Here is a 24,118-nt window from a genome sequence, read left to right as displayed (position 1 = left end):
GAAGACAGCAAAAAAAAAAAAAAAAAATAAATAAATAAAATAACCCTCACCAATGAGATCGACTGATTTGTAGGCCCTCAGACTTTTAACAAGGATATGTTGTTAAAATGCAGGATTTTTTCTGTAGATCTGGGGTGGAGCCTGAGAGTCTGTATTTCTCCAAGCTCCCAGGTGATATTCATGCCGGCAGTTCTGGGACCACACTTTGAATGGCAAGGAATTATATCTTATGAGAAGCAAAGCAACAACAGCAAACCAGAAAACAACACCCGTCCCAAAATAACAGAGTAAGAGCAAAAGAAAAACCTCTGTACTTACTTGACAGAAATTCAAGGATGTTGAGTCCTAATCCTGTATGATAAGTAAATCAATTTGCTGGTTCATTTTATGTGGTTGATATTTTCTTCCAAGGTGTTAATACTTGAAAGCAACTGAAGGAGGCTTTAGTTTCATGTATTACTAAAGTGGTGTATCAAAAGAAAAGGTAAACATTCATACTCACAGCTATATCTAAGACCGGATGTTAAGAGTTAAATATTAAGCTATTTTCGGAACATTTAGAAGTAATAATCTAAAGACAGTCCAGGGTGTCTTCTTCAGTTTGAAACAGAAAGCTTCAGTGAGAGTGAAAAATACATTTCTCCATCAAATTTAATAGCATGATGACTAGATATGGAATTTTCATTTATTTCCTGATACATCAGAGAACATGGTACTCACAGTTTATAAGGATAAGAAAAATATGTCATTATCATAGTTAAATCTGATAAATATTTGTAAATAAAGCTAAAAGAGAGACTGTTTTTCTCCCCCCACCTTCCATGTTTCAACTTCCATTAGTTGCTTCTGCCTAAAATACAGGGCTGTGGACATGAGTACTGCATTATATGAGAGCAGTTTATTTAGTAAATCTCTCCTTTATCCCATACTACACTAAATAAAAGATATTGTCACTGCTCTGTGACTAGAACATACCAAAAGGAACTGCAGACAAAGAGGTTATGGTATATAGGAGCCAATATTTGGTAAAGCGGTCTTATTTCCATGAGGATGAAGTTCTGTGCTTCAAACTGACTTTCAAAAATTTTAATTTTAATATGAAGCTTTCTTCTACATAAACAACTGTACTAACTGCAACATTTCACTGAATACTTTGCTACTTTGTTGCTATGCTGCTTGATATATATGTTACTTAATTCAAGCCACACAATAACCATTAGCTAAATACCAAAATTTTCTCCATTTTATAGATGAGGAAACCAAGAGGTTAAATAACTTGTACTAGTCTATAGCCTAATCAGGACTTACGCATATTGATCCTTTATCCTGGTCAACCAAGGAATAAAATGCACTCACAGATCTGAGTCCTGAATTTATTCATAACTATAGTCAATACATCTTGAAAGTTAGGAACTTTGCATGCATAAGGACTAAAGACAGTTCAGAAGTGTACACATAGGTTTCAGAGTCCTAATCTTTTTTTCTTCCCTTGGAGAAGCTATAGAAAAGGTTATATTTTACAGGGCGAATCTATCCAAATCCTAGTGACAAAAGGATCAAACTTAAAGGGGACTGTAGTGTAAGGGTAAATGTTAGCTTAAGTAAAGACCCTTTTAAGAAAATGAATCTCATGCCAAATAATCATTCAGCAAACATGAGTGTTTACTAAGTTCTTGCTATATGCCTGGTATTGTGCTAAAACTCACAAAATTCTGTATTGCAAAGGCATGTGGTTTTGGATTTTTCCCTCTATTAGTGCATATTTATCATCCAGAACTGACAACATGACAAATTTTATTTACTTTAGATGCATCCCTCAGGCCCTTAGCCCTAAAAAAAAAGGTCCATTCCAAGAACCAGACATATCATGAGGTCCATTTTACCTATGAGTCTATTTGTAGGAACCTGTTTGGGTGGGGAAAGTTTGGGTAGTTTTTAAGTTACAGTCCCTAAGATCGCAGGACAGCCCTCTGGTGTGATCTTGGAGGGCACTTTGGAGGAAGGGCTAATTTGAGCAAGTGCAATTAATAATTGTTTCCAGAGAGGGAGCTGGCAAGGCTCCAGTGGTGACATCAAAGGGAACAAGAAAATTAGTCTAGACAATGCAGGCTGGGAGCGTGTTGCCTCTCCACATTTCCTGGGTAACAATTTGACCTGATTTTGTGTGCATAACTAGAAGAGTGTCCACCATGGGGTCTGCCAGAGGAAACCAGGTCAGAATTTTATACATGTGAAGATGAATTTGTCACATTTGGGATTTACCACATTTAGGAGAAAAGATTTTTTTCTCTCTCATAAATTGCATTGAGATTACATTCTAAAACAGCTTCTAGACACACTGAAGGGATCTAAGGGATACAAACTCTCATATTACAGATGAGGCGGACCTAGGCCTTCACAATTTGTGGCAGAGGTAATTCTGGAAGCCGGAACTCCTGATTTCCCACCAATTTAGAGATGAAACTGTGTGGCCCAGTGAACAGTTTTATATATAGTAGTTTTCAAAGGCATCAATATTTGAGGATTTTCCAATTTGGGCTTGTAAGAATTTCTTGTTTTACATGTGTTCTAATTGAATTCTAAGTAATAATTAAGGTTAGTGTAACCCAAATATAGTCAACTGCCTTCTTTAAAAAAAAAAATCAAATAATAAATCTGTAGATGAGGAAGGACCCTTGGATCAAATGTCCACCTCTAGGCAATTAAAGTATTGAGAAAATGCCCCTCTTTTCATTCAGTGATTTTCTTAAAAGAGAGAGCTTCTGATATTAAGTCCCCAAATTATAGTTAATATTTAGAGCAGCTCTTATGTGTCCAACACTTCATTGTTTTCCAAACATATCTCATGTAATCCTTACCAAAGCCTTAAGAGATTAGCAATCTATCTCCATATCACAGGTGAGGATTATGAAGCTAGAAGAAATTAAATAACTTGCCAAAGGCCACACTGGTGGCTCAGGTCATTAACTAAAATCTGACTTCCTGTCTTCCAGGTTCTTCAGCTCATGTATACTGCCTCTCACTAACTATGAAGACCAATGTACATACACTGTGCACAAGGACCGATGAATGAGATAATTTCATTTGAGATAATTTCTTCTTTTTTTTTAAGATTTTATTTATCTATTCATGAGGCACAGAGAGAGAGAGAGAGAGAGAGAGAGAGAGAGAGAGAGAGAGATAGGCAGAGGGAGAAGCAGGCCCCATGCAGGGAGCCCCATGCGGGACTCGATCCTGGCACTCCAGGATCATGCCCTGGGCTGAAGGCAGACGCTAAACTGCTGAGCCACCCAGGGTTCCCTCATTTGAGATAATTAGATAATTTCCGAAACGAAGTTACATCACTGATTACCTGGAGCTTATCATCCGCCTTTCTATTTTATTTTATTTTTAATATTATTATTTCTTAGTGTTCATGCAAGGTTTCTAGAAACTTGTGTATAAATACAGAGGAAGGAAAAGGGGAAGCACTGAGAATCCTTAGTTATTTCGGTGGATCATGATTTAAATAAACTCATCATGAAAGCACTTGAGACTAAACAGGAATAATGAAAATAGTCATTTGGTAATGTTTTTATGTAGACATGATTTCAGTATAATTGGGCTTGATCACCAATTATAATGAAAAATGAAATTGTTTAGAAATTGTCTAAACTTGGTTTGAAGCAAGGTCTCAGACTGTTATGAATATTCAGAATGAGCAGTTAAATCTATTGCCATCTTATTGGCAACCTTTCTATGTTCTACTCAGATGACCAGGAGTAATGCCAATTAGGGCCTGTTGTTAAATAGACTCTCCCCACTTAGTGACTAATTAAATTGCCTTTTAGGCTTTAGAGATGTTCACAATTAGAGGACTCCCCCCTCAAAAAGTTAATCTTGATCTTTGCCTAATCTGACATATCCTTAAGCTTTCACAGCATATAATGATGAAAAAAAAAAAAACAGACACCAATAAAAGGAAGAAAGTAAATTCACGAGGGACTGTTTTCTTGTGCATATTGCCTAATGCGTGGTATCAGTATTATATGTTATTCAAGTAGAGAAAGAACTAGTTGTTAAAAAGACATAACACGTATAACCTATGTACACATATAACAACAAAAAGCCACTGTGGTCCTTATTCCCTTCAACTTTGTTCTTTCTCTAAGCCAACATTTCTGCATTTTGGTTATACTAAAAAATGTCAACATTAAAAGGAAACCTGGGGCACCTGGGTGGCTCAGTGGTTGAGCATCTGCCTTTGGTCTTGTGATCCCCAGGTTGTGCAATTGAGTTCTCCACTGGGCTCCCTGCAGGGAGCCTGCTTCTCCCTCTGCCTATGTCTCTGCCTCTCTCGGTCTCTCATGAATAAATAAATAAAATCTTTAAAAAAAATAGTAAAAGTTGGAAACCAAGTCTGTTTCCATTTTAACCGAAATGTAGGAGGAGAGGCACGAAGAGTGCATCAGTTTTGAATTTGAGCTAATGTAATCAGTGACTTGATTTGTATTAAAAAATGTAAATGTTTCTTTGAAATCTGACTTGGCCTTTGAAAGGGAAAAATACTGAGAAATCTGCATTGACAGAACAAATCCTACTTGCAAAGTAGAAACCAATGTTGTTGGCTTGAGTAGATCTCAAGTCAGCTGTGAAATTCATAATCTTTTATCCATAAAATAGGTTCTCCTCTGAATGACAAAATTATTTTTGAGCTGGTGTTTGCCAGGTTTAAAGACAAAAGGCTCAATGTGCACACCTGAGCACCAGCTTCAGGCTGGCTTTTAAAGAGAGAGTTGCTTTCTTAGAAGTCACAGGTGCTACTCTTCTGAATTAACCAGTATGAATATTCCTTTAATAAGTTAGACATCATCTATTTTATTAGTAAAAGTCCAACGCCATTGTGACTGAAAGAGCAGACAATGAATTCAGTGATATTTTGCTCTTATTTTACGGAAAATAATTTTATAGGGTGTCCCACTTTCAGTACCTTAAAGTCCCAATAGATTAATCTAGATATTCAGTGATTAGTTTAATTATCTTGTAAGATAGAAGACTGGAGGCATCTTCTTGTTTGATATGCACTGTGATTTTTAAAGTATCGGTGATTCTTGAATAATCACCAAGTGTTAGGTGGCCGGTGTTTTTCTCTTCTCTCATTTTAAAAAGCACAACCATGAGGCAACAAGTAGGAGCCAGTTTATATTTGACCATGGAAGAAGGAAAGGGTTATTTCTAAAAGCCCATTCTTTCAAAAAGGGACAGAAAGTTGGGTAGACAGTTTCTCTCTTCTTTATAGCGTCCAAGGGCAGGAACATTGGGGATTCTAATCTGGAGGAAATTCTTTGACATGTGTTTCCTGCAACAAAGCATCTTGGATTTTGCAAAGCATGTACTTGGGTAATAATTTTGAGAAAAACAAGCCATAAATAGGCTTTTTCATAAATTTGTGACCCATGGTTATTAGCAGATCCACTTGTCATTTAATATGAACTAATCTGATAGCAAAAAAAATATTTTTGGGTATTGGTTATTTAATATTCATTGTTAATGATTTAAATTTTAAAACAGATCATGAATCTGTTGACCTGCAATTGTGGCTTGAATCCTGAATGTAACAAATATTTTTTTTCTTATCTCTTGTATGTGTTTACTATATTATTTAATTTTAAATCTAGCTTTTCAATCATTACTATAAATACATGAACAGATTAAAAATAAGATCACAAAATTCTATTACTGTTTGATTTTTAGAGCCCTGGATATTTAATAAACATGTTTATATTGGGTTTTAAAATATCTGATAATCATTATTTACTTTCTTGGTTACACTCTATAGAAAAAATATTATTTATATTTTTTAAAGATTGTATACATTTATTTGAGAGAGGGAGGGAGCATAAGTAGGGGGCAGAGACAAAGGGTGAGGGAGAAACAGACTCTCCACTGAGCAGGGAGCCCAACATGGGGCTTGAGCCAGGACCCTGGGATCATGACCTGAGCTGAAGGCAGATGCTTAACTGACTGAGCCACCCAGCCTCCCTGAAAAAAACAATATTTAAATAAAAGTCGGTAGCTCTGTTACTTATTTCATTATTTATTATTATTATTATTTAAAGATTTTATTTCTTTGACAGAAAGAAAGAGAGAGTACAAGCAAGGGGAGCAGCAGGCAGAGGGAGAGGGAGAAGCAGGCTCCTTGCCAAGCAGGGAGTCCAATGTGGGTCTGGATCCCAGGATCCTGGCATCCTGACCTGAGCAAAGGGCCGAAACCTAACCAACTGAGCCACCCAGGCACTCCGTTTATTTCATTTTTTTAAAAGGAATCAATCCTTCTGGCATCCAAAATCATATTTAAGCCAGTTTTGTTTTGTCTGGTGGTAATGTGGATACAGTTTAATTTTACTGAGTTAAATTCTAAATACAGTTGGGTCAATAAGTATTTTATATTAATGGAGGATAAATATGCGTTTGGTGTTCACTGAACACTAATAAGTACTTCACATTTCATAAAGCTATCTTAGAACCCATTCCTTTTTTTTATTTTATTTTTAAAGATTTTATTTATTTATTCATGAGAAACAGGGAGAGAGAGAGAGAGACAGACTCCATGCAGGGAGCCCAACGTGGGACTCGATCCCAGGTCTCCGGGATCACATCCTGGGTCGAAGGCTGGCACTAAACCACTGAGCCACCCAGGGATCCCCAAACCCGTTCTTTAGAATATAACACCTTGATAATAAGAGGAGGAAAATTTGGAGAGGTACGAAAAAATAGACTTAATTAATAAGATCTGCTTCTGTAGCTCTGTAAAATTGTTTTCCTGTGGAGTTCAAGTACAAAGGAGGGGTATTTTTGTTTATATCTTACCCAGCTGCAAAGAGTGAAGAAGTCTCTGAACACTAATGCTGAAAATGCCTTTAGTTGACTCCTGGGGATCTGTGACTCATTGAATACAGAGTTTATACTACATATATCTATAGTTCATTGCGACTACTACTTGTGTTTTCCTTGACGTTTGGAATACTTTCAGCTTCTACTTAATAAGAGCTAGTCCATATCTCCAGAGAGCCTAGGAAATTTTCAACCCTTTCATCCTTTTTAGTTTATTTAAAAGACTACACTGTCCTTGATCCCTATTGTATTCTATCAAAAATTGACTTAATGTATGGAGTTCTGGGTACATTTTGGGTTTGTCTCTCTAGAGTTTAGTTGACAATTTATTTCAGTGTGCCAGGTCAAAAAAAAAAAAAAAAGCATTCTGTCCAGAATAGATAACAGGAGAACACATTTTTCAGTTTCCATAATCATGATAAAGGTAAGCAGCCTTCTCAATATGCCATATCATTTCTACTGCATCGTAATAGATCTATGGCTACAATCTTGCATGTCAGGACTTTCAGCTAATTGGGATAAGTTATGTATGTTTACATTACTGTTATGATCTGTAAAATGGTATTTTCTCTGTAGCTATGTAGACAAAGATTTCTTGTACTATAATTCTTGAATTTGTTTGCAGCACAAGCCTGCAAAGAAGGATAGAGAGGAGGTCAGAAGCTTCCAATTAATAATTATGCTGAATACGCTTAATTAATATATTTCATAGGTTAGTAGGTGTTGAAATGTAAATAGAATTATTTTTTTTACCTGAAATACATAAAAAAGAATCTAGAGGTGAGTAAATTTCTGGTTTTTGAGATTAACAATAATAGTCAAGGTAAGGTGTCTTCAGTAAATTTTGGCTTAGTCACAAAATTTTTTTGTGGCGTAGTTTGCTTATCAAAAGCTTTCTTTACTTATACTAAAATATACTTAAAAGGTTTACTGAGAATAATTATAAATAAGTGTTTAGGGCTAGATAACTTGTGGAAGTCCATAGATATTATAGACAATCATGATTAATGCATGACAATGACTTAAATTGGATATAAAGAATAGAAAGCTGAAGAAGAGAAATGTGGCCACCCTGAAATGTTATAAATAAAACTTTCATGAATTTCAATTAGTTTGTCAATTCAATACCAGCCAGACATTCTTGGTATTGAGAAAACCAATAGGCATAGTTTTGCCAGAAACTCCTCATTCTAAGTAACAGTCTTCCTTCCAAAAATTTTACACTGTAATGTATGTATGCAATCCATGAATGGCTTTGTGAAAATTGAAGTGTGGAGTGAACATAAAGACTGCTGATGAATGTTGCAGATGGCTGTGAACAAACTGGGCATCCTCTGAGGTGATATTGCTTAGAGGGGAAAAATGTGGACTGATTATTACTTTTGCCCTTACATGAGATCCAAAGAAGAGCAATTTATAGCAGTGCATTTCCAGACTTTTTGATCTATAGGTGTTCTAGATAAGCTGAGTCCAGAAACTTTCATTTGGACTCTAGATCAATAAAACTTCTAACTCTTAAGAAATGAATATGTACAGGGGCGCCTGAGTGGCTCAATCGGTTAAGCATCTACCTTTTGGCTCAGGGTCCTGGGATCAAGCCCCACATTGGGCTCCCGGTTCAGTAGGTGAGTCTGCTCCTCCCTCTCCCTCTGCCCCCAACTCATGCTTGCTCTGTATCTCTCAAATAAAGAAATAAAATCTTAAAGAAATGAATATGTATTGGATGGATGGATGTATAGATATGGTCTGGCAGTCTGTAGCAAATAAGCAAATGCAGATTTATTTCTCACATTGGCAACAAATATTCTGAACTGTTATTTCTCCCAACAAATATTCTGACCTGTTATTTCTCCCCTCTCCCTTTAAAATGCAATTTAGGGATACTTCTAAACATTGTAGAGACTGTAAGCCTCAATAAAAGAGTGTTCACTTTGAAGCTGGCATAAAGGGAGACATATTCAGCCATGTGCTGGTGCTCATGTGCGGAGATAAAGTATTCCTGTAATTTGGGAGAATGTTTATTAAAACATACCGCATTTATATAAAGCTCAGAGTTGGTATTAGTACAACTCAGGATTTAGGGGATCCCTGGGTCGCTCAGCGGTTTAGCACCTGCCTTTGGCCCAGGGCACAATCCTGGAGTCCCGGGATCGAGTCCCACGTCGGGCTCCCTGCATGGAGCCTGCTTCTCCCTCCGCCTGTGTCTCTGCCTCTCTCTCTCTCTCTGTCTCTGTCTCTCTCTATATATATCATGAATAAATAAATAAAATATTAAAAAAAACTCAGGGTTTACAAATCAAAACTGCAGTGTGTTTTCCAAATTGGAAAGTGAAGGATAGAAGTCACCTTAATAGAATTGGTCTTAGTAATTAATTGTCAACCAAGACATTCTTGACTTCTGGCATGGTAGATTTTATAGTCTATAATTGTCAATAAAGATGACTGACAAAATTGTGCCTTGAATCCACAAGTAATCATTTGTTCCCCTTATGTATTAATTGGTTAAATTCTTCTTTATTTCAATAATATAGAAAGCCCTATGGCTCTTAGTTCATTTCTGAAACTTTAATTAAAGTTATCTAAAAGCAAACTGGCTGGCTATTCATTATTGAAACGCTGAAAACCCGAATCTCTGCAAAAGGAATCTTTATGGATACATTCCTTGATACATGAGAATAGAAGGAAAAATATCTCAAAGAGATGGGCTCTGTTCTCTGTCACATAAATTCCAGATAGCATTTTGGAGGGCAAGGAAAAATTAAAAAGAAAAAAAATCTCATTATAGTTGTTAGTATTCCTTTTTCTCTATTCCACTGAAAACATAATTTTCTGAGACTTGCCCTACTCAAAAGTCCTATTGTATTAATGGAAAAAAATACAAAAGAGATCTTTGGTAAGATCTTGTACTAGGGATCCCTGGGTGGCGCAGCGGTTTGGCGCCTGCCTTTGGCCGGGGGCACGATCCTGGAGAGCCGGGATCGAATCCCACATCGGGCTCCCGGTGCATGGAGCCTGCTTCTCCCTCTGCCTGTGTCTCTGCCTGTCTCTCTCTCTGTCTCTGTATGTCTATCATAAATAAATTTTAAAAAAAACTTAAAAAAAAAAGATCTTGTACTAGAAGGAGGCTTGATTTTGAATTCCTTAGGGGAAGGATGTCTCATTCACGTTTTTAAGTCTTTTACCATCACCAATCACTTTGTCCCTGGCATTTGATAAGGATAGGGACAGTCCTAACAGAATTCAAAACAAACAGGTGGTATACATACCTCCCCTTGATTCTTTAGGCTATGTGTCTGTGTTCTTTCTCAATTCTCTAGTTCTGTATTGCTTAAACGGGTCTTTACTTAGCAATAACTGGTATGCCAGGGTAATTCCTGAGTTGCTACAGACTGGATACATAAAAGATTGCAGGGTGCAGACTGTCCTATAGGGCACTGCTGCATATAAAGTAATCATTTTCTTCATGTAGAGGAAGAAAATCAACATTGCATTAATGAAGCCACTCATGCTGAGATTTCTAAATACAGTTAAACAGTGTTAAACAAATGGATTACCTCTTAATTAATTAAGCAAATATTTATTTAATATTTGGTAAATGTATAGCAAGCATTATGCTAAGTCATGTGACCAAGTATATGCACTCTAAAGCCAAAGTGCCTGAATTTGGATCCTGGATGTAACCACTTACTTGACCTCTCTGTGCTTGAATTCTACATCTGTAACTACATTTAATAGTAAGTTACCTTTTTCAGATTATTGCATTATTTAATTAGTATATTAAAAGCACCTAGAAAACTGTCTGGCATATGATTAAGTGCTGCAGTGGGCTTTTACTATTACAGTATGAGTTCTGTTGCAGATGAAAGAGACATAAATTAAAAATGGCTTAAACAGAATAAAAGTTTATTTGCCTCTCATAAAAGACTTTGAGCCATAAAATTTGAACTCTGAGCAATAAAATCTGAAGTACCTCTTCTCTGCAGAATTTTCAGAATTTTGTCTTTAAAAAAAAACGAATTTTGTCTTTTGATTCTAATAACCCTGTTGTCTTCATCTGCTTAGTCTAAAGCAGAAATTCTCATTGGAAGGAAAGGGGAAAGCCTTTTAAGGGCATGACTTAGAAGTACCATCAGTTTTGCTTGTTTCTTAGTGGCCAAAACTGGACCACGTAGCCACTTAGCTTCAGAACAGACTGGAAAATCCTTTCTTTATATTGTATGGCCTTGTGCCCAGCTCAGAGTTCTGTTTACCTGTACAAGGTACACAGAGGTTATTCTCATCTCTGCCACAGATAAACTCACATGGAGTCAGCATAGAGATGGCTTTTCTACCCAGAGCAGGTAGATTATAGTGCCAATTTTCTGTATTACACTCAAATACATGGGAGAAAAGGACTTGTGCTTTTTTTCAGATATATGAATATAAATACAACTCAAAACATTACTTATAATTAAGTTACTTCTGGCATCACTAGGATCAGAATGCTCTTAACCCATTTGTTTAACCCAACTTTCAGGCTTAAAATGATGTTTTTTAAACTTCAAAACCCATAGTTCCGTTGTTAATATTATTAACTTTCCTGATTCCATGAAAGCTATTCACTCATGGGACACCTGAGTGGCTCAGTGGTTGAGCATCTGCCTTTGGCTCAGGGCGTGATCCCAGGGTCCTGGGATCGACTTCCACATCGGGCTCCTTGAAAGAACCCTGCTTCTCTCCCTCTGCCTGCCTCTCTCTCTCTCTCTCTCTCTCTCTCTCTCTCTCTCTCTCTCATAAATAAATAAATAAATAAATAAATAAATAAATAAATAAATAATAAGTCTTTAAAAAATAAAAGCTATTCACTCTTTCAGGAGTAACTAATCTGATTTCGATCCTCCTTTCCATCCTTTCTCTTTCTTCTCTCCTTTCCTCCCTCCCTCCCTTCCTTCCTCCCTCCCTCCCTCCCTTCCCTCCTTCCTTCCTTCCTCTTTACTTCTACCCCAACTCCTTTCTAAAATAATGTTTCTTGCCTTCTTCCTTGCTGTCTTATTTCATATTCTGGGTTAGGTAATATATAAATTTCCCAAATGGCCGTTTGGAAGGCTCTGTTCTAGGAATCATTATGGTGATAGGAATTTGATCCTTGGTCTTCTTAATTACCTTCATATTTCTTTGAAATCCATTACTTGACTTTTTCTTCCCTAAGCACTAATTTCAGAAGCCTTAGATTTGTTCATAAAGGCTTAATGGATTATAGATTGTTTATTAGCCTAAGGAAATAGGTTTTATTTAAAACAGCCATTTCAAAAGGACTGGAGCAAAGTACATCAGCAAGTTAGTTAGACTGTTTTTTATTGCTGTTTTTGGCTGCACCAGTTAACCACATTTCTTCTTTCATCTTTTTTAAAAATAGTGAACAAGTTGAAATAATAAGAAACTCATTTTTTCAAGATGAGAGCTTATTATTTATACTATGTACTGAATATAATTTATTTATTGAAATCATAATAGAATAATGATGAACTATTAAGTGGAAACTAAGTACTGGAAGAAACACAAGCAGATTTACTAAACTATTATCCAAGAGGAAAAAGTGTACCAATTTCTCAGGAAAAATGAAGACTTTTCAAATAATAAATTTAGAAGTCAATGTTTTTTTTTAAATTTTTCTTTGTTTTTTGTTTGTTTGTTTGTTTCTAACATTGGACAGTGACCAAGGTATTAAACCATCTCTAGCATTACCTCATTCAGTAAATGAGAACCATTCAAATCTGCTGGAGAGGACTGGAAACAGATATGGAATAAATATACTCTTAATAAATCATCTTTAGAGCCAATATATAGCAGACAACAAATTACTAGCTGATATAGAAATTCAACCCTCCTGGCTTTCTTACTTTGGAAATATATTGGAAAGGAAGAGAGGATACAATTGTATAAAGCCAGAAGTATGAAATCTGCCATGTATATATATCCACAAATAAGCCATTTCCCCATTTCCTGAAAGGGTCTACATGATTATGTAGCCCAGTTCCTCAAAGTGCTAGCTCAGGGTCAGATCAATTTTGAACATAATGAAAGGATGGTGTTTTCTCCTGCATTATGCCAATATATTTTTTTGAAAATTTCGTATCTACAGAAGACAGAATCATTACACTTGAAAAATGGATAGGCTATCCATAGAGAGCATGTATTATCTGAAATAAATGTTCATGTCAAAAGAGAAGTTTGAGTGACTTGGGTTAGCAGCAAAGATACCCCTTAATCATAAAAATCAGTTTTAAGGATATTGCAAGAGATAAGAAATTTATCCACTGACAACTAAGTTATGTTCATTTCCCAAATATTATGTGTAGAATAAGGAATTGTAAATAGATTATGTAACAAATTATTAAAGTGGTATAGTCAGCAGAAATTTTAGAAGCTAGGTCTGAGAAACTATTCAATAGAAAGGTACTTGCTTACTGAGAGTAGAATTTCTCTCTTGGGGAGAAAAGAAGTGGCAGGTGAAACATTTTTTTTCAGGTTCTGTGGACATTTTAAGTTGGTGATTTAGCAAGTTGGTCTATAAAGAACTTCATAAATTTAGAGAGGCACTGCAAAAGACTAACAGGAATCTTGATTACTATCCTGGGTTTCCATATAATTTTTAGGTTTTCTCACTGAAGATATCCCTGGGATTTCCCAACAAATGTTCAAGAAAAATGTAACGTATTAAACTGAAGCATGTTTTCCTGTAAGATAGTGTTGCTTAGAATAAGAAAATCACGAAGAGGGTACAATAAGTTTCTAAATATTTAACTATTTCTATTCTATTTGTGTTAATTTTTTTAAATAGTAGTTGTATTTTTTTAAAGATTTATTTATTTATTAGAGACAGAGAGAGAGAGAGAGGCAGAGACACAGGCAGAGGGAGAAGCAGGCTCCATGCAGGGAGCCCAATGTGGGACTTGATCCTGGGTCTCCAGGATCAGGTCCTGGGCTGAAGACAGCGCTAAACCACTAAGCGACCGGGGCTGCCCTATTTGTGTTAATTTTTTTTTTTTTAATATTTCCTCCTTGAAAAACCTGCACCTTAAAGGTAACAACATTATTTTTCTGTGGTGAAGACATTGGGACCTTGAAGAAAGGGATCGAAGAGATTTGTCATAATCTTTGTTTTAGGTCTTTGCTATGTCAGCACTATGGCAACCTCATCACTGAATTAGCTGTCATTTCAAAATCACCATTTTCTATTAATTCTAACATTAGTGTAAAATTAGGCTTATTGGGAAAGGCTAAAGAATTAAGATGTGGTAATCAAGAAAGGGGGAGAGTAAGGAGAAAACTGCCTCCGAGCCACATTGGAGTGTTTGATTCTCTGAGCTAGTCAAGTGCCTGGTGTTTTTTACCTCTGATCCTTTGCCCACATTTCCCATTTTACCATTAGATATGATTGCACTACTAATCATCTTTCAAGACCCATTTGAAATTATTATCTTTTGGGGAGGTCTTCCTCAACACTGAAGGGAAAAATCCTTCTTTTCTGTACCTAGGTCAATAGTTTATGCCTCTTTGGAGTCTCAATTATTTTGTCATAGTATATCCAGCTTTCCCAGGAACTAGTCAGATCTCAATGATATTACCACCAGGTTTCTCTTGGTTCTTGATACATGAGGCTCTTATTGGGAGGTGTCATGGTAGAATGGAAATAGAATGCAAACTTCGAAATAAGACAGACCTACATTTGAGCTTGGAGTCTTCACACACTTATTTTGTGCAAATTGCCTATAATTTTGCTGAGCTTTATTTTCTTGCCTGTAAAATAGACACAATGAAATATATTTTACTAGGTAGCTCTGTGAATTAAGGGAGGAAATTATATGTAACTGATAAACATTGATTCTTCTGTGTACTCATAACCAAACTGGCTCCTCGGGTCTTTTCTGTGGTCCTTCATCATCAGGTCATCAAGGACCTCAAGTGCAACTCCTGTGGCTGTTTGACGAAGTCAGTCATTTCTGAAGCACTTTCTTCCCTCACGTACTCTCCCACGCTTCCCTTGTGTAGCAAAGTTGGATGGATGAGTGACAAAGGCTTGGAATCCTTTATGAGTATGGTAGTTCCATAATTAAATGTAATCAATCTATAATTTATCTAAAATGATTATATATCAACTAGGCATGAAACCTAAGCATCTCATTCATCTTCATATAGTCACAGTGCATATTACTAACATGGTCTGCTTAGACATGCTGCCCACTGAGGAAAATCACCTAGTCACAGCATCTGGAGTAATGGCTTTTATAAAGCAGTGATTCTGTGTTTTGCATATGCTGGCAATTAAGATAGATTAAAAGGTGTTGCTCTAGTCAAATAAATTTAGGGTGAATTCCAGGGAAATTACTCTGATAAACTAGTGAGGTTTTTTACAAGTAAGTGGCGGGGGGGGGGGGGTTGTCCTCTCTCCCAATTCTCTTTCAGTGCAATAAAATTTTAAGATTTGCTCAGTTATTTGTGAAGCGGTCTGCATTGCGGTTTTGTGGAGAAATTCCCTTACGCCTACTGACTTGCTCACTCTTTACAGAGTAATCCTTCATCCTCACTGAAATTTCCAGTTCCTTCTGTCAGATTGCCTTTTGAAGTAAGTCAGTCTGCAAATCTCCCAAAAGACTGTCTGGAATTTGGTAAATTAAGCAATGACAGAATAAAACAAAATTCAGAACCTGCATTTGTGAAAGACATTTTGTAGGACAAGATTGAGTTCAACGGTACTAGAGTGCAAGTTCAAATTTATTTTATTGTTTATATTCTTTCTATTCAATGTAATTGTGCTAGCAAACAGATTTTTCTCCCACAATGGTACTATTGAACAACTCTTTATTATTTCTCATTATTTTGTGATTTTTCCATTTAATATTAGGTACAAGAAATATAGAAAATATGAAAAATATGACAATATTAACTAATGACCTTCCATTGTAAACATATTTACCTTGAGTCTTTTTTGTAGGAGTGATGATGGATCTTTATTGGCCTATATAAGCTCTCTTGCTCCTTATAATTGAAGCAGAAATTTAGGGGATGGTTATCTATGTTAGTGGTGTGTTTCGTAATAGTGATCCACACTTTAGCAGAAATTATGAGATTCAGACTTAACATTAATTGACACCATATGCTGCTGTATCCAGGGAATAGTAGGAAGACAGCTAATCAGGGCATGAGAAGCAGAAACAGGACATGGATACCCTTCTAGTCATATAATACACAGGCAAAGTACTTCTTATAGTTAACATATTTTGTCAAATCTAAATTCTTATGAGTCCATAGCCAGCCAAGCAGCAATTCCTAAGAAACCATTATGCTCCCCCCGCCTTTTTTTTTTTTTTCTTTTTTTGGAGTTTTGTTGTCCTTTCCATCATCAGTTCCTAGGGATAAAGTTTTACTTGGGAATATATGAAGTTTAAAGCTTTCCAGAAGAACAGAATGGATTCACTGTACCAGCATCTTCTTTTCACTGATCAGTACTGATGCTCTTTTGGTAAGAAGGTCCTGATGTATGTTACTTATCAAACTGCAGAGATCAGCCTGCCCCAACAAGGAAATACCCCATTCTCTTGACTTAGCTCAAGCACCATTCCTTTCTGCCCCCACCTCACCAGCACCTCCTGGCCCCCACTAGATCAGATATCCTATCCCTCCTGGATTTTTCTTTTAAGGCAACAAATGTTTTGCTGGCTTCTATAGAGCTGGACTGGAGACGGCATCTTCTTTTCCACATCAGGCCGCGCCACCCCACAGTCCCGCCAGTGTGAGGTGGTCCAATTCAGATCTCCTTAGGGAGCCACCCCAAGATGGAGCAGACACCAGGGATAGGAAGGAAAAAAAAATCAAGAGAAGCAATGCTTTGCAAGATTTTGTTTGTTTGACAGCAGGTGTAGTTAGGAGGAATTCTTGGGCAGGGCTGATGCCCTAGGTTCTGCTCAGAAGAGACCCACGCTGGTGCGGGTGGTCCAGGTGAGATCAACCAGAAGGCAATGGTTTTGAGGCTCGTGTTCCTTTCACCCTTGGCCCCTTCTCAGTGTCTCAGTGGGCTTCCTGATGTCCTTCGCCTGGAGCTTGAGGCTAATAGCTCTCTTGATTTTGCCAGGACCTAAGTATTAGGAATGACTGGTCCACTCTGAGAGTCTCCAGTGACCTGTGGCTTTCCATTGATTTTCATCGCCTCATCCTTCTAAGTCAGCCCCTTGTTCTGCTGGCCCTGCTGGATCACCTTGCCCACCTCCAGGGTCACCTGGTCCTGGTCCAGCTTGGTCGTGTTCTTGGTGATCTAGTGCTGTTTGTTCTGGCCAGTGGCCTATTTGACTTGAAAGTCTCCACATCTTGTCCTTGGCCTACTTGGACCTGGCCTGGATGGCTGTGTGGCCCTTCTTGTGCAGAACTGTTACCGTGTCCTAGTCACTCTCAGGCACCATGGGCAGGCAAGTCCTGCATGGTGTGTCCAGTGGCCTGGTGGCAGCTGTTTGAGACCCCCTCCCAGATACTTTCTCGTTTTACCTAATCAAGCATCTTTTCCTTCACAGTGAGCTTCATCAGGATGAGAACAGTTTTCTTATCCAACGTGTCCTCAGTTCTTAGCATATGTGAATCCTTATTTAATGAACAATGAATGAGTAAATTAATATTTGCTATCTAAGTTTGTTTTTTATAATAGAATACAAAGCATTATAAGAGATATCTATAAAATATTTCTGTTGTTACTCTTTCTAGATATTGTAAGTAAACATACTCCCTGTTATTGTTGTTTAAGTAAGCATAATGGAGACATTGTGGAAACATCAAGGAGAATGAAGATTAGACATAATGTACATTTGCTGTATAGATAATTGGCTGGTAACAGACTATCTTGTCAGTCTCTAAGGTATTATAAATTAATTATTTTGCTCTTATTTTACTTCATAAAATTACACATTTGCTGGAAGTGGCTTCATGACTATGAAGCTCATTTTGAAAAATCTTATAGGAGGGTCCAAATGAATGTTATTCTTTTAGGAAGTCACCTAGGATTATACACACTTAGAATAAAGATACTGATGCTACTCAGCAAGGATTTAGAATTCTCTGCTTCTGATGTCAGAGCCAAGTTATTAAATGCTTAGGAAATCAGTTACATTTCTGTGGACACAGATTTCTTTTCACATTATAAAGAGGAGACCCACTTACGTTACTGTGAGAAATGAGAATGTGAAAACAATATATAGAGAAACTTCCCGGTAGTCACACAGCCAGACATTATAAAGAACTAGAATATGGTCATGATACCTGGAATATCACAGCAAATTAAATGAACTAGTCATTTTACCATCTTCTGCCTCAGAGAAGGTACTTTTCTGGTGCTCATTTCTCTGTCCCTCTGATTTCTGAGGGTGTACTTCTCTTTCTAATGACCTCACTTGTTTCTACTGACTTCTCATTTTTTCTATCTCCTTTCCTCTATTTCTCCTTTACTTATACCACTGAATAGTGTCTCTTCAAGAGAGATTTTCTTTGGATTCAATATATAGAATTCAAGCACATGGAGTTCCTTTACCATATTGCTTCATAGATCCTTTCCTCCCTTGTTTCTTCCCTGTGGAGGGTTACCTTGGCCTATGGTGGTAGTGTGTTTGCATAATCTCTCCTAGACAGGATTGGCTTATTATGCACAAGGAATTCCTCTGACCACTTCCATAATATAATATAATATAATATAATATAATATAATATTCAATGTACGTATTATATATAATATATATATGGCCAGAGGAATAATATATTTCATGTAAATTATATATAATATAATATAATATAATATAATATAATATAATATAATATAATATAAATGTTTTTGTAGCTGCTCTTTTTTATAGAGCTGTTGATCAGAGTGATTAGAGAGATGGAGAAGGGGTAAGACTCCAGAAGTCTGGAGTGAACAGCAGGAGCTGAGACAATTTGCATGTGGGACAGTCAGGCAGACTTGGAGATGAGAGAAATTGGGTAGAGAAGGAAGAAAATCTTTCAGAGGTAGATAAAGGCAGAAATATTTGAGACCCAAATGAACTAAGAAATAGAAAGACATGGGAGGGCAGCCCGGTGGCTCAGTGGTTTAGCGCCGCCTTCAGCCCAGGGTGTGATCCTGGAGACCCAGGATCAAGTCCCATGTCCGGCTCCTGGCATGGCCCGCTTCTCCCTCTGCCTGTGTCTCTGCCTCTCTCTCTCTCTCTCTCTCTCTCTCTCTCTCTCTCTCATGAATAAAGAAAGAAAAGAAAGACATGGGATATGTACACTTAGGACACAGACAATGGCTATATGTGTGTGTGTCTTCAGCTGGTTTTTATTCCTATAAGTGGCAATAGCCTTGCTTTGTATTGGGCCAACTCAGTTTACTCCACTATGTATTGAGGTGTCCCCATCTATTCCAGGCAATGTGCTCCTCTCTTTTATTCACTGACTATAGTTCTAAATGACTTAAGATAACAAAAAATATGAATCAAATACAATTTTAATGGATCAAAATTTGACATCATTGAGACTATATAAGAAGCAATCAAAAGAGAGGTTCTGCAGGCAGTGTCAGAGGCATGCTCTAAATACGTTTGAGCACTGGCAGCTTCTTCATGACAAATTTCAAAGTGTCTCCTTTGAAAAGAACAATATTCATTTTGATCTGTAAGTTCTGGTGTGTTTTGTGGGGGAAAAATCTGTCATATTACTTTTTAGCTAACATTACCTAAGTCAGTCTTGAAATTTCAAAAGACATAATTTTTGTGGCCTCCATCCTTGGTAAGCCCGCCCAGAACCCTTGAGTGCTTTTCTGCAGTGGGGGCATCAGGCCTGACTCTGAGGCAGGGATCGGTTCCAACCAAGGCCTCCAGAGGCTTTAAATTTGTATTAATATATTTCAGAACTTATTAAAGATTGAAAATGACTGATAATGCTTTAAATTAGGGATTAGCATTTTTTTTTCTTTAAAGGGGCTCGATAGTAAATGCTTTAGGTTTAGGGGCCGTAGATCTCTGTCACAACTACTCCACTCTGCTGTTGGATTCTTGGATGCAAAAGCCGCCTTAGACAATATTTAAATGGGCTGGCATGGCTGTGTTCCAATATAACTTTATTCATGGATGCTGAAATTTTAATTTCACATCTCACAAAATATTTTTCTTTCTTTTCAACAATGTAAAAGTATAAAAATCATTCTTCACTCAGGAGCAATACAAAAAGAGGGGATGATTTATTCCACGACTTCAGTTTGCTGACCTTTGACTGAAGTGAAGAAAATAGCATTTGGGTATTTCTCAAATTCAAGGTCGGTAATCTGCAGGGTGGCTGCAGAGTTGGGGCAGCTTCCAGAAGCCCATGCGGTGGGTGAGTTATCTGCAGCTCTGGTGCAAAGCATTTCAAGAGTACCATTAAGGTTTAATAAGCTGGCGATGGAGCAGTAATGCTGAGCATTAGAACCTTCTATGGCTGCTGTAAAAATGCTTACTCGGGGCTCTGCAGGTCCCGTAAATACCAAGTCTTTTGGAGGTCCCTTTGTTTAGATGAAACAGGGTGCTAGGATTTATTGCTCCTGTGACTTAAGTTCCTGGACACACCGAGTACACTTGCTCTTTTCAAATAAAAGTCATTTTGGATTTATTTAGAGACTTTGCCCTCATGGAGGAAATATCAGAACAATATGTGTGAGAGAGCAGAATACTCATCTCTTGAAAATTCAGCAGGCCTCCGGCATGGTTAAATTACTTCTAGCTGGTACTATGGACATTCCTGTGTGACTCATAGGAGGATGGCCTTTCCGGGGGTGCCTGACTTCCAAGGATGAATGCCTCTCTAGAGATAAGTTTATGGGTCACAAAGGCAGTGTTGAACATCTGGCCAACTTGGTTTCTCTCCTTGGCAAAGTATAGCCTATTTAATCACTTCTCTGAACCTGGCCAAATGCCGTTTGATGCCTCACATAGAAAGGGTGCCTAAGCAAGCAGTTGGGGAGACAATTAAAGCTAAAATCTACCTTTGTTTTAAAATAGTTAATCATATTTCAGTTTGGTACTTGGAAGAGAGGAATGCTTTAACGGGTACATGTGTCTGGGAAGGTGAAGCAAAACAAAACAGGATTATCTGTTGAAACTGTTTAGTTCCTGAGAGTAGGAAAGCACAGGAGCCAGTGTTTTCTAACATCAGATTTTTTTTACCCCTTAATTCAGAGCATTATTATTTTTTTCTTTCAACTTTGGCAGTTCAGCTCCAGGAACAAAATGAAAAATCCCTTTCCCTCCTACAGTATGTATACACGGGCATGATTACACTGGAGGGTTTCTCTCTGCTATCTTTCTAGAAATAGAAATACTCTGGTGTCACGTGACTGCATTACATCCACATTCGACTGGTAATAGTACCTCAGTTGCAGGCAAATGGGCCCTGAGATAAAACACAGCCCTGGAAAGTGCTCCTGTGCCAGCCTCATTTGAAGAAAGTGCTCATTATTCAGTCAGACTGTCAACTGTGTAAGGCAAAGCACCTCCTAAACCATGGCATCCGTTTCCTGGCCCCACTCTTTGTCCAGAGGAGATCTGATTTTACTAGTGTTGTTTATTTCTTTAAAAACTAAATCTACTTCTCTGTTGCTCCAAACTAGCACTCCTAACTGCAAAGCAGTCCAAAGCAATAGATTAGCAGGCACCCACTGGCACTGCCTCCTTCCTCCTTCTCTGCTTTACAGTGAGTGTGAAACCATGTCTTTGCCTCAATTCCCTGAGATCTCCTTGCCCTGCTGGCTTGCGGACCCAGGAAACTAGCATTATCTTATTATTTTCCTGCAGACATTATTTTCTCCATTATTAATCAGAAGAATGTGCAAACAGCACAATTTTCATGATTACAGTAAAGCACAGGCCCAATATTATGCCTATCAGTTATATCAAGGAACCACCCATACTTTTTAAAGAGGATATTTGGAAGCAAGTGTGACACTTAAAAATATTTTTTTTCTTTCTTTTTTTAAAGATTTTATTTATATATTCACGAGAGACACACACACAGAGAGGCAGAGATACAGGCAGAGGGAGAAGCAGGCTCCATGCAGGGAGCCTGACGTGAGACTCGATCCCGGGTCTCCAGGATCAGGCCCTGGACTGAAGGCGGTGCTAAACCGCTGAGCCACCTGGGCTGCCCCAAAATATTTATTTTCTTGCTCTCTTGTTACCTATAGAACAACTCATGCAAAGCAATCCCAATTGAACAAATTGCTTGTATTTGGCAGTTCGTGAAAAAGGTCTTCAGTTTTGGATAAAGTGCTGGGTAAATGAAATAATTAAGTGCCATGTGAACTCTTTTGGAGAGGAGGAAAGCAGTGCTACTTATTTGTCATTGCATAAATGAGTTTCTCTTGTTGATTTTTCGTTTCTTGGTTCTAGGTGTGAATTTTGAGAGTTTGTGCTTTTCCATACACGTGTGCATTAGAGACAATGTCTGGTACTTTATATTCAGAACAAATCTGAAAACTGTATTCTCACTATTGTACTTAATTATCTTCCTTTATCATCTTCTAAAGCCATCTTCCAATTTCATTTAAAAATTAATTTCTAATTGTTTCTCAGCGTATAAGTACTAACAATAACGGGATTGGGTCAGGAAACATTACCATTCGTGGTTTAGAATTCTGAATATTGCCCTTTTTCTTGTAAAAAATTAATGAATTTGCCAAAGGTTAGCTGACGATGGAAGGTACAGATATCATATTTCCTTCCTATGTGCTGAATTCAAGTGTCTTGATTCTATTTGAAATCAATAGCAGTAAGATGCTGTATGTTTTATAGATAAGTAATTTATATACATAGCTATTTATAAATTATATAAATGTGTTTTTAATGCATATATTTGCAATATGTATTTCAATTTAATTTAAGACCTTGATTAACTATGCCCTGAAAATTCATAGCTAATATTAAATTGTGTTCAGAATTATAGTGAACTGACACTTTATGTAGCAGGAAAGAAGCCAAATAATATAGAGTTTTGGCAAATACATCAACACAGTTCCTGGTTTCTGATACAATGTTCTTCTGTCAGTCTTGACTTATACCACACACTAATAAAAAAGGACAGTAGTGAATAAGTGAAGTTTTCTGTGGAGAATAAATTTGGAAGGGGCAGAGCAACACATTACTACCACAGATTGCATATTTGTCCTAGGGGAGAACTCAGCATCGTAAGAGAAATGAAGCTACCCAGCCTCAGCTAGCTTGGTTGCATTGTGAGAAAGACATCTGACAATTATCTCTCTTTTTCTTTCTTCCTTTCCCAAGTTTTCTCTTTAATAAATAATAACATACAAAACTTCAACTTATTTGATGATAAGTCCTTGGCTTTTTAACCTCAACCTTAGAGCTCTGCTGAGTTGTGCATTCACTATTCCTTCATACCTTCTTAGCAGTTGGTTCCATTTAAATATACTCAATCTCCTTCGGCTCAGCATCTCCAAGACCAAACTTTCTCAGTTCCATGTCACCTTCTGCATTCTCTTTCTCAGTGTATTGACAGTCACCACTGGGTCAACAAAGTCAGACATCCAGGAATTGTCCTAGATTTCTCACCTTTCTTACTTCTCTCAAAGCTACTCAATCCCTGAATCTTGTCTGTGGTCTTGCCTTAAAATTTCTCCATTTCTCTCTCCATTCTAACCTTGACTGTTTTAGTTTAGGAATCCATTTCTTCTCACTGGGATTGGTACAGTCATCTCCCTAAAAGGTATTATTTCTCTAATTTTATGCCACTCTGAATCATCCTCATGTCTTTATTGTGGAGTTTCTCATCTCACCAGTATGATATTTGGGGCTAGGCAATTCTTTGTTAAAGAGGGCTGATTTGTGCATTGTATAATGTTTAGCAGCATCTCTAGCCTCTATCCTCTAGATGCCAGTAGTACTTCTCTCCCAGCTTTGACAACCAAAACTGTTTTAATACATTGTCAAATGTTCCCTGGGAGCAAAATTGCCCCCATCCCCACTTGGAAACCACTGATTTAGTCTATTGTTAAGTACAACTCCTAGCAAATAAATATTCAGTAAGTGTTTGATGAAAAGTATATTCATACGATGTGACATAATTACATACTGGTTAAATATCCAAGAGAAGGATTTCTTTGAATTTTTGCTTGGACATTAAATAAATCTTCAAACATGTATTTAAACTGTGTACCAGTAATATGTACTTTTATTTCAGGCACCTCCCTCTTTGTTGTGTC

The 24,118-nt window shown here is 37.3% G+C and overlaps 1 protein-coding gene and 1 pseudogene across 5 annotated transcripts in view; one reads left to right on the top strand and one right to left on the bottom strand.

Moving 5' to 3' along the window:
* Nucleotides 1-24,118, top strand: part of NRXN1 (neurexin 1) — a 703,336-nt gene that overhangs the window by 317,903 nt on the left and 361,315 nt on the right. The gene's annotated exons all lie outside the window — the stretch shown is intronic.
* Nucleotides 16,896-17,309, bottom strand: LOC129511538 (endothelial differentiation-related factor 1-like; annotated as a pseudogene).

This window comes from Nyctereutes procyonoides, unplaced genomic scaffold, assembly GCF_905146905.1.
Source record: "Nyctereutes procyonoides isolate TBG_1078 unplaced genomic scaffold, NYPRO_anot_genome, whole genome shotgun sequence".
NCBI lineage: Eukaryota > Metazoa > Chordata > Mammalia > Carnivora > Canidae > Nyctereutes > Nyctereutes procyonoides.
This window is presented reverse-complemented; position numbering and strand designations above follow the sequence as displayed.